Raw genomic sequence first — 10733 nt, 5'->3', positions numbered from 1 at the left:
CTGGGATGAAGCTGACATCAGATGAACTGTTTATGCAGATGAGGCAGGACTTGACTGCTGTTACATCACTCAGAAGGGAGCAATGATCCTGGTGGGTGATTTCTGAGATTTAGAATTGCTCAGTTCGATGCTCCTTGCTCAACTCTCTATTGTGAGAGAGAAAGCTCTCCAAGCCCTGAGCCTGGCTGCTGGTCTCACCTCTCATCTCTCCAATGGATCTAGCCATTGATCCGGTATTATTCAGACACACTCCCAGCTTGGGTCGGTCTTATAGCTCTGCCTATGCCCCGGTTGCCCTGCTTACCTCATTGGTTCTTCTTGTAGTCTTGCTGAGTGTCTCACATACTTCCAGACACAGGTGCTCACTGGGACATTAAATCAGTGCTTCTTATAGTGTGGTCTGTTTGCAAATTGTTTCCCAGGTGAGAGACACGTAATAGGGCATTTTCACTAAGTAATTTTATGGCTATTGAATCTAGCAATCATAAGCCTGTGTTTTATGTCTCACATTTTTCCTTTTATTTTTCTACTAATTCATTTTTATTGCACTGCCCTCCCTTGATGTCCACAGGAGATTGGTTCCTGGGCTCCCACAGACACTAAAGGCTGCAGATGTTGAAATCCTTATATAATACAACGATGTGGAATTCATATGGGATACATACATACATACATCACATTCTCCCTTATACTTGGTGAACTGTAATATCTAACACTATAATTGGTATGTTAATAGTTATTAGATTGTATTATTTAGAGAAGAAGGGGGAGAAAAATGACTGTGTATGCTCAGGGTAGACACAGACTCTTTTCTGAGTATTTACAATCTCTGGTTGGTCGAGTCTGTGGAGGTGGAGGCCAGGTGCCTGTTTGCGTTCTATTGGTGTGATAAAGGAATTTGAGGAGGGAAAAGGTCTGTTAGGCTCACATGTCTTGAGTCATCGTCCATTAAGGGAAGACAAAGCAGGAACCTAGAGGCAGTTGTTGAAGCAGAGATCATGGAAGAACATAGTGATTGGCTCTCCATGCTTCCTCAGTTTGCTTTCACACATTACCCAAGACTACCTGCCTGCCGAGGGTGGTGTCACTCGCAGTGTACTGGGCTCTCCCACATGAATCATTAATCAAGAAAATACCCTAGACAGGCCAATCTGGTGGCAGCCTTTTTTCCAATCAAAGTTGCCTCTTCCCAAGTTAACACACACACAGACACACACACATACACACATATACACACACACATATACACACACACATACACACACACACATACACAGAGAGAGGGGGGAGAAGGGAGGGAAGGAGAGAGGGAGAGAGACAGAGAGAGAGAGAGAAAGAGAGAGAGAGACAGAGAGAGAGAGAAAACAAAACTCCATCACACCAGGGATACAGAAAGCTATCAGTGTTGTCCCAAAGCAGCAGCGGGAGGGGAAGCGAGACACAGCAGAACTCCTCCTTCCCCACAGGCAGCCGGAAATGCTGCTCCAAGTCTTGAGTTTCAAACCTTTAACTTTCTTTGATTGACTCATCTTGTAACCCATCTGTCCTTTGCTCCTGACTATTCCTCCGCTTGAACATTCACACACGCTGGCTGCTCCTTCTCCTGGCTGGCTGCTCCTTTTCCATCTGGATCTCTCAGTTCTCCAGCCTTCTAGGGCAGTGCAAAAAGTCACTTCCCCAGGCAGGCCTTCAGAACTGGGTCATGTCATTCAGTACAATGAGTCCTACAACACTGATAAATAAAACTCTTTTCCTTGCACTTGATCCCAACTAGAAGGTCTTCTGGGAATTCCATGGCTAAATACAGGACCCTCTGACCTCTTCACCCGCAATGATAAGCTTCTTCCCCAAAGGCAGGTTTCATCATGCTGGCTTGTTCCTCACTGGTCTCCTGGTTTTCAATAAAAATATCTAGCACAGTGCAGATGTTCAATAGACATATTCCAAGATCATTGGATAAGCAGAACAATGGTAGAACTCAAACTGTAGTAGATTATCCGATTGTCCCCGGGCCAAGTTACTTATATCTCACCATCTTGATTCTCTGGGTCTTGTTTTTTTTTTTTTTTTTTTTTTTTTTTTTCCCTAAAAAAATAGTATTTCATCAAATATCTGTCCTCAAAAAATATGGCTTGCCATCAAGGGGAGTTGGGTTTAAGCCGAGGCTTTCCCACCAATCAACTACAAGTCGGTTGAATGCTCAGAAGCTGGTTTACCTGCTTCTTGTGTAAATGCCATTTCCCTGAATTCCTGGGGGGACTGGAATAATCCGATTAAGAACACTGGGCACAGTTAGGGAGACAGATCAGACTGTAAAGTGCTTACCATGCAAGCATAAGGTCTTGAATTTGTTCCTCAGAGCCCATGTAAAGTGCCAAGGAACAGTGACTTGTGCATGTAATTCCAGCTCTGGGAAGGGAAGCCAGCCAGACTACCCCATCAAGGGATCCAGGCCAGTGAGAGACCATTTTTTTCCATAAAACTGTGTGGACTCTGCCAGAGGAATTATACCAAGTGACCAGTTTTCAGTTTCCTAACCCACAATATGTGTGTAATAGATTTTACTTTTGAGTTCTTTGAATAAAATAATATAAAAATGATATAATGTAATCCCATAGTTGGCTCATAACGTTTGATAATTATTATAATTATTGCTATTTGTCATTGTTATAATTTCCCTCACAATCTCTAAAATTCTCAGCACCAAGATAATTTAAAACGAAATTCAAATAAAATGTTCCTGAACTTCTTTTCTGGAGCACAGAAAGGAGTCCCACAGCTCAAGTTCACACCTACAAGGCGTGCATGTGGTTATTAGTAACAGCAGGGGGCGCTGTTTCCTTAGTAAAGAGCCAACAGGACTCACAGCAGCTAAGCCCACTCTGGAGTTTGGAAGCTTAATGGACAGCAGCAAGCTCCCTATGGCAGGAATGACAGGTTATGAGTAGAAATCTATTGGTACTCTTGAGTTCAGAGCCCTGAATAGCAGGCTCATTTTGTGTTTGGCTTTATGCTGATTTCCTCCCCCCATTTAGTCAGTTTTGATTCTCAGGGTAGAACTCAGTGCTCTGTTGCTTAGCTATCTCTCGGGCCCTCTCCCTTTCTCTTTTGCATTACCACTTATTTTTAAAAAAGGGAAGATGCTGAGAAATTAGACCCTAATAACTAAAAGGACCTTTCTCCCTGTGGTTGGGTGCACTGCCACCCGGATAGAGAAATAAGAAGAAACAGCATCAACAAGAGGAGGAGGAAGAAGAAGAGGAAGAGGAGAAGAAAAAGGAGGAAGAGGATGAGGAAGAGGAGAAAAGGAGGAGAAAGAGGAAGAGGAGGAAGAGGAAAGAGGTACAGGGGCTCTCTGAGGAATGTCTGTTTCTAATTCCCCTGGTTAAAGGGTATGGTTTTTTTGTTTTTCGATTTGTTTGTCCTTCTGTTTTCATTCTGACATGGACAAAGTAACCTGAAGTTTTTCAGTTTTTTATCCACATTCATCAAGGTAATGTTTTCAGATGGCAATGGTTTCTGAATTGCCACAAGGCTTGGCCTTGGTCCTGTTCTCATAATTATCAGCAACTCAAAGATAGATTTAGACAAGCCTATCAAATCTAGGCATGTACAGTATCTGGCCATCTCACTCTGATCTGGAAATCATCACCAGAAGCCTTTCCTGCTCACCTACTCCAGTTTGGGTGCTCACCTGGGCTCTTAGGTCTGCTATTCTTCTTACCACGGCTCTCAGGTGCTAATGTAACCTGTCTACATGCCTGTCTTAGCTAATGTGCTGAGTGAAAACACAAAGTCCTAAAAGGAACAGTACCTCATTGTGATTTTATATAAATGGAAAGAAAAAAAAAGATGTTTAGTTGAGCAGATGTAAAGTGTGTCCTAGTCTTAAGAACTTGGCATAGAAGGATGAAACCGACTGGCATTGGCTTCACAGATGGACCTCAGGAGACACAGATCTGGGGCAGAGGCAGACCCAGGGCCGGGGAGGGAGCTATCAAAGACTCAAGACAGCATTCTAAACAGGATTAAAAGGAAAACACTTTTCAGAATGTGGGCAGTGATGGTGTTTACCACAGGTTGCTCACATGTGGAATCCAGGGATGCAAAGAGAAAGGCACTTTGCTGAGTAGAGACTAAAATGAAGAAAGAGAGGGACACAGAGCCCACAGCCTAAGGAGGGCCTCACTCTCAGACAATGAAGGATCATGGGTACCTGCAAGCTGCGGCTTCTTGGGTGACACAGCCTGGTGGACTCTCACCTCTGGTCCTGGCCCTCAGTGCCTAACAGCACTCTGAAGGACATTGGATATTATGTTTGCTTGGTGTTTTTGTTTGGTTTAGTTTGGTTTCTCCCAAGGAAGAGAAAAACTCCAAGAGGATCTGATGACAATTTGATGTGTTAATTGTTTGAACAAAGATTTCTTTGATGCCTACTGTGTACAAGATATCATGCTGGATCTGTAATATAGAAAGGAGTCAGGCAGTGTCTCAGCCTTCAGTGAAGTAAGCAGGGAGCTGGAGACTCAGGGGATGAGCACACACTGTGTTATAATCACACCAAAGAGCTGCCTGGGAAAAAGGCCAGGGAGAGATTCTGAGGAATGGGAGTCTCCACCACATGGAGCTTCTAGGCTGCTTCCCAGGCCTCTGATCCCTCTTTTGGAGTTTCACTTCTCCCAGATTCGGAGCCCTTTGCAACTCAGGAAAGGATTGCAAACTCTAACTGAAGGCAGGTCTAGCCAGTGTGCTCCAGGCTCAGAAGGGAAGGGAAGGGTGGAATGTGGAGGAGAGGGAACCTTCTAACACTGCAGAGGAAACCTTGAAATTATTAGTCATAACTTTCTGGCTGTTGCGGGGCCTGGCAGCTTGCAGCTCTGGGGTCTGTCTGCCTTGAGTCATAACCTGCAGTTTAGGAACAGAACAGTACAACCCCCAATCAGTTTGCTCCCTGGTTAAATGGGAATGGAAGAGCTCCACATTGAGGGCATTTTTTTAAGAACGCAAGAAGCATCAGAAAGGGCATCCTATGCATGTGGACACCACTATTGTCACTGCTTTGTGTCTGAAATGGCATTTTTACCCACGGCTACTCCCTGCTGTGGGGAAAACAGGTCAAATAAAGTTCTCTTTCTTGAAAAAAAAAATTTAAGATTTTTTTTTATCAAGGTGCTTAAACTTCTGTATACATATTTCAGTTTCGTAGGAACAAAATGAGTTGCAGATAAATATTCTTTTACTACAAAAGGAGAAGACATTTTCTGCTTCATTTATACTGATAAGTTAAGTGGCCTTGACCTTATTCTTGTGTGTAGATGACAGAGGCAGGAAATACCGAAGGAACTAAAACAGTGTGGTCTGTCTAGAGAGAGCAGCCACCATCAGCACCCAGCAGCTGCTGCATGGGGGATCAGCCTTTATGTTACCACATCACCTAATTTTTCTAATAAATTCAAGAATCCAGACTTTTAAGAAGTAAGAGGTGTGTGTGTGTGTGTGTGTGTGTGTGTGTGTGTGTGTGTGTGTGTATGTGCATCACATTCATGCAGGTTCCTGAGGAAGCCAGAGGGCATCAAATTCCTAGGATCTGAAGTTACAGGCCTTCGTGAGCCATCTGAGGTAGGTTCTGGAAACAGAGCCTCAGTCCCCTGCAAGGGCAGTAAGAACTCCCAACCACTGAGTGTTCTGTCCAGACCCAGGAATTCAGATTTTGAATTAAAGTCTCCCAAGTTCTTTTTCTATTACTGTCAGCTGAAGTCAAACACACACACACACACACACACACACACACACACACACACACACACACACAAACACACACACACTATACTTATAGACTAAGGACTTTATATTAGCCATTGCATTTTCAGCATGGCTTAGTCAAAGATCTAAGCTTAACAGGATATTCAAAGTCCATCCCTAATTGCCCATTGTCCAATCTCCTGGAATTTACCTTTATTGTGGCCTTTTATTATTATATTAGACTCCTCTCAAAGATTCTGGCTTTTTGTCTTCTAAGGTCCTCTGTATAGGCCAACCTTTCTTCTCCTATCTGCTTGAGGAACCTGATGCCCACTAATCAAGTGTCAATCAAATGCTGCATACCCAGTCCTGGAAGAAGTCCCGAACTCTGCCCCTCTGCCAGGAAATCTGGCTTTTACTGGCTCTTGAGTACAGTACATCCCAGCTACCAACATTGCCACACAGCCCAGCTCCTCTTGTCGTCATCGGGAAAGAGACTTGCTTTTTGGCAATGAGTTATACACTGCATTTTAAAAGCTGCAACTTGTTTCCAAAGACACAAAGAAGTAGAGAGATCAGTCGGATGAGCCCACGTCTGTCATCACGGTCTCAGCAGCTGTCAGCCCGTGAGCAATCCATTTCCTGTGACTCAGACTCATCCCTTCATCAAAGTTACTTTGAAATGAATTTCAGGTATTATGCATTTTCATCTGCAACTATTTCTGGATACTCTCTAATAAATGATGCCTTCATTTCAGCATAGACAATTTTTAGGACTATTTATAGAGGTAGACAGGCTGGCATCATGAATCCCACGAACTTATTACCTCACTTCAAGGATGACAGAATCATAAGCACTCTTAGTTTACCTGTATTTTTCCTTCCAATACAATTTTGTTTTAGAAATGGAAACATTTCCATTCATTTGTAAACGTTTTGCATTTCTCTAAATGAGAACTCTTATAACGAAATAGCCTACATGTAAAACAACAACACTTTACCTCCTGGCACACACAAACTCAGACTGGATCAAAAGCTCATATGTAGGAGATAATAGTTTGTAGCTTTTAGAAGAAAACGCAGCAGAAAATTTCTAAGAGTTTCAGTTAGGCAATAAATTATTAGATACGGACCCAAAAATGTCTGAAAATAAGTATCGATAAATTGACAAGTAAATTAAAAAACCTTTATATACCAAACAACATTATCAAGAAAGTTCAAAGGACAATTTACAGAACTGGAGGCTATTTGCAAATTCTATACCTAATAAGGATCTAATGTATGGGATAAATAAAGAATTTTTAAAGTGCAATAAGAAGAAACAACTAATTTTAAACAGTCCAGGAGGAAATCAAAATGACCAAGCAGAACGAGTAGACTTCACATCAGTCACCATCAGGGCAATCTATGTCCTCGCCACTTTAAACACACGAGGACGGTCACGCTGAGACACCGAGAACACCGAGGGAAATGACAAGGATCCGAGGATCCTTGTCCACGAATGATGGAAGTGTACAGCTCCTGTGAAAATAGTTTGGTGGAGCCTCAAAAGAGTAAATATAGATGATCTAGAAATTCCACTTGTAGGTATGTATACAAAACAATTCGCAACAGGTGCTCAAACAAACCCATGTACAACCTGTTCATAAGGACATGCCGTGAAACGGATAAGACATAACAACATGCCATGAAATGGGTAAGACATGACAGGAAAGAGAAGTAAAGGCCTACCAGAGGTGAAAGGACAAACTGTAGTGTAACCATAGGATGGATTACTATTCCTTGTGAAAAGCCAGAGCTGACATATACTATACAATGTATAAATCTCAAAAAATGGGCTAAGTGAAAGTTATCAGACATAAGGGAAATACTTTGTATGATCCATTTATATGAAATGTCCAGAATAGGACAGCCAGAGAGAGCAATATATTGGGGTGGTGTCAAGGGAAGAGCAATCAACTGCTTAACGGAATGGATGGAGTTCATTTTACAATAAACAAAAGTTCTGGAACTAGATGGAAACGCATGTCATACAACATCTTCAATGTACTGAATGTCAGCAGTTTGTTTGCTCTTAAATGATTTATTTTATGCTATGGGAGGTTGATTTCAGTTAAAATAAAATAATCCAAACTTAAAATTTGACATATTTCTTTAATATCAATACCTAGTTGGTTTAAATTTTTTTATCTTTGACACACACACACAATCATTTTCATTGGGATATGAAAAGACTCATACATTCTAGATGGCATAGATAGACAGACAGAACCTTACATAAATTGCTTCTCTCTCTCTCTCTCTCTCTCTCTCTCTCTCTCTCTCTCTCACACACACACACACACACACACACACACACACACACACACACACACACACACTATTCTTTTAATTGAAGACATTCTGGTTCTCATTTTTGCTCTCCGTGGGGTTGTTCCTCATACCCCTTGAGTCCTGCACTTTCTGTAATTTGAACATTAGATCCTGAGGCTTCACAAGATACTCTGTTTTGTCTTTCAATAGCATGGTTTCCTCATGGATACATAATGTCTAACTGTGTTTCTTTAGTCATGTGAGAATCCACGGATGACCATTGACTAGAACCATTGCATCATTAATTTTATTAGGGATGTATGAGAGTGTCACATTCCACTTTCTTCTGCTTTGATTAACTACAATTCTTCCATCCTGAGAAATATCCTGGTTTACAGATATAATGCCACTATGTAGCCCAGGCTAGCCAGGAACTTGGAATCCCCCACTAGGAATGTAGATATGCAACAACACACCCGACCTGAAACAATTGTGCTTAACATAGCTAGATCCCTAAAATCTTGCCAAAGTGGTTCTTTTTTATTTTTTTCATTAAAACTTGGATTGGAGCATCATTAATGTTTTCTAATGCTTTGTATAATTATTTACATCGATGCCCAAATTGTCCCTTTTTTTAGCTACTGGGAGGCAATAATACGACAATTTTTCAAATGCCTTCAGACCCATTTTGTTCAAGCCCTAGTCATTCTAACTGGTTTTCTGGCTATCTGAAGTAATGATGTCATTTCTTCTTTTAGATCTGGAATTAGTCATCTTTCCCTGGGATCGTCAGCTTTCTTAAGTGTTTCATGCATTTAGTGGTTTCCAACTGGAAGGCTTCATTGGGAAGAAAATCCTACTGGTGGTGTAGTTCAACCGGTAGAGTATTTACCTAGCATGCACAAAGACCTGGGTTCATTTCCAGCACTGCAGTCTGAAAATAAAAATCAACCAACCAACCACCAAGCAATCAAGTTCTCTGGTTCTGTGAAGAGTATCTGGTTGTAAAATTTCATGATCATTCCTTCACTACAATATCCAGAAACACCATATAGAATGAAATGGACTCTGAATCCTGTTGAAAATAATACCCCACAAGTTCAAGGAAGACTTTCTTTTAACTCATCCAGCCTTCAAAATTAGTCACATGAGGTGAGAATGCCCTCAACCTGTCAGTCACCATGTCTGGGTTTCATCCACTTTACTTCGTCATTAATGCTCACAGCATTCCACAACCTGGATATTAAGGTCACTGTCTCAGTGACAAGGAAGCTGAGGTTCAGAGTCAATGGAACCACTTGATTATGGAATGCAGAACAGAATGGTGTACGCTAAGTTCTAGTCAGGTGCTCTTGACTCGGCAGCACATCTGGGTCTACCTAGAAGGCAAGTGAGGTGGACAGATGTGTCCTGAGCTCCTCAGGGTCCATTTTATTCTGTATGGTGTTCCTGGATATTGTAGTGAATGTTGCTATCTTATTTTATGTTTTAAAAGTTCTTATATAACTTTAAAAGGTATTTTTTTTTTACTGAAAATAATGACATTTTACTTTCTACTACCTTAAAGAAAAGCCATGTCTATTTTTGTCTGCTTTATAGAAGACTTAGAAAGTCAAGGATCTTAGTGGAATCAATTTTGGGGATTTTCCAGAGAGGACTGCAAACTGTTTATCAAATTCTCATTGATTTCTCCCTCACAGGAATTGCCAACGACACGGGCAGAACAAAAAGGATTTTCTTTGTGCCCTCTTCGCATCTTTCTGAACCAATACCTTTGGGAAAAAAAAAAATATAAGAGTAATCACCCAGGTCCTGAGGTTACAATCTGTAAGTTTCTCTCTTTTTTGAGTTAGCCTGAAATTATTCAGTCCACTTAACACTTCAAATGAGACATTCTTCCAAGCATTTTGCAATCATTAACTCACATGTTCCTCCTAGGAAACCCTTATGAGGTGAGTATAATTATTATTGTGTTTCACAAAAGGAGAGATAGCATAGAGGGGTGCGTTACTGGCTGAAGGCAGTGTGGCTTGTGAGTTGTGAGGCTGGCTCTGTCTGATCTTTGCACAGAGCCTCTCCAGCTGTGGCTCTGCAGCTGTGGTATTCATATCTACAGGGCTGGATGTTCTGGGAGCTAGTTTCTATTGGTAAACATTATCAAGAAAAAAAAAAATTCTTTCTAGACCCAATTATCTCACCTGACTCCAGATTTTGAATCAAATTCATCAGTTCACACCTGTCTTCTGGATGCCAGATGACCTGAAATTTGAAATCATGAGTTTTGTTTTGCCATAATCAGATTTCATTCAACAAAAGAAACAGAAATCTTATTTTAGAGCTAGACCCTGCTTGTAGATTCCCAGACGCTATAGTACAGCCAACATCTGTCTGAAAAGGCAATTACATTTCAGGTGTTTTAGCAGGTTTCCATGGCAGCAGCCCCTGACCATTTGTGCTTGAGTCTTTTACTTCTAAATATGGCTTTAAAGACTGTAATCATGGTGCATCAGGGATTCTAATTTTTGTTCTTAGTTTTATACTTTACTGTTAAAAATCTTGCACAACAAATAGTGTTACATGCCGAAGTTAACCAGAACCAACATTTTACATCTTAAGGAGTCACACTCTTTAAAAATATTTTTTAATTATTTTATTTGATTGAGATTATAATATTGTTG

This window comes from Arvicanthis niloticus, chromosome 6, assembly GCF_011762505.2.
Source record: "Arvicanthis niloticus isolate mArvNil1 chromosome 6, mArvNil1.pat.X, whole genome shotgun sequence".
NCBI classification, from domain to species: Eukaryota; Metazoa; Chordata; class Mammalia; order Rodentia; family Muridae; genus Arvicanthis; species Arvicanthis niloticus.
This window is presented reverse-complemented; position numbering follows the sequence as displayed.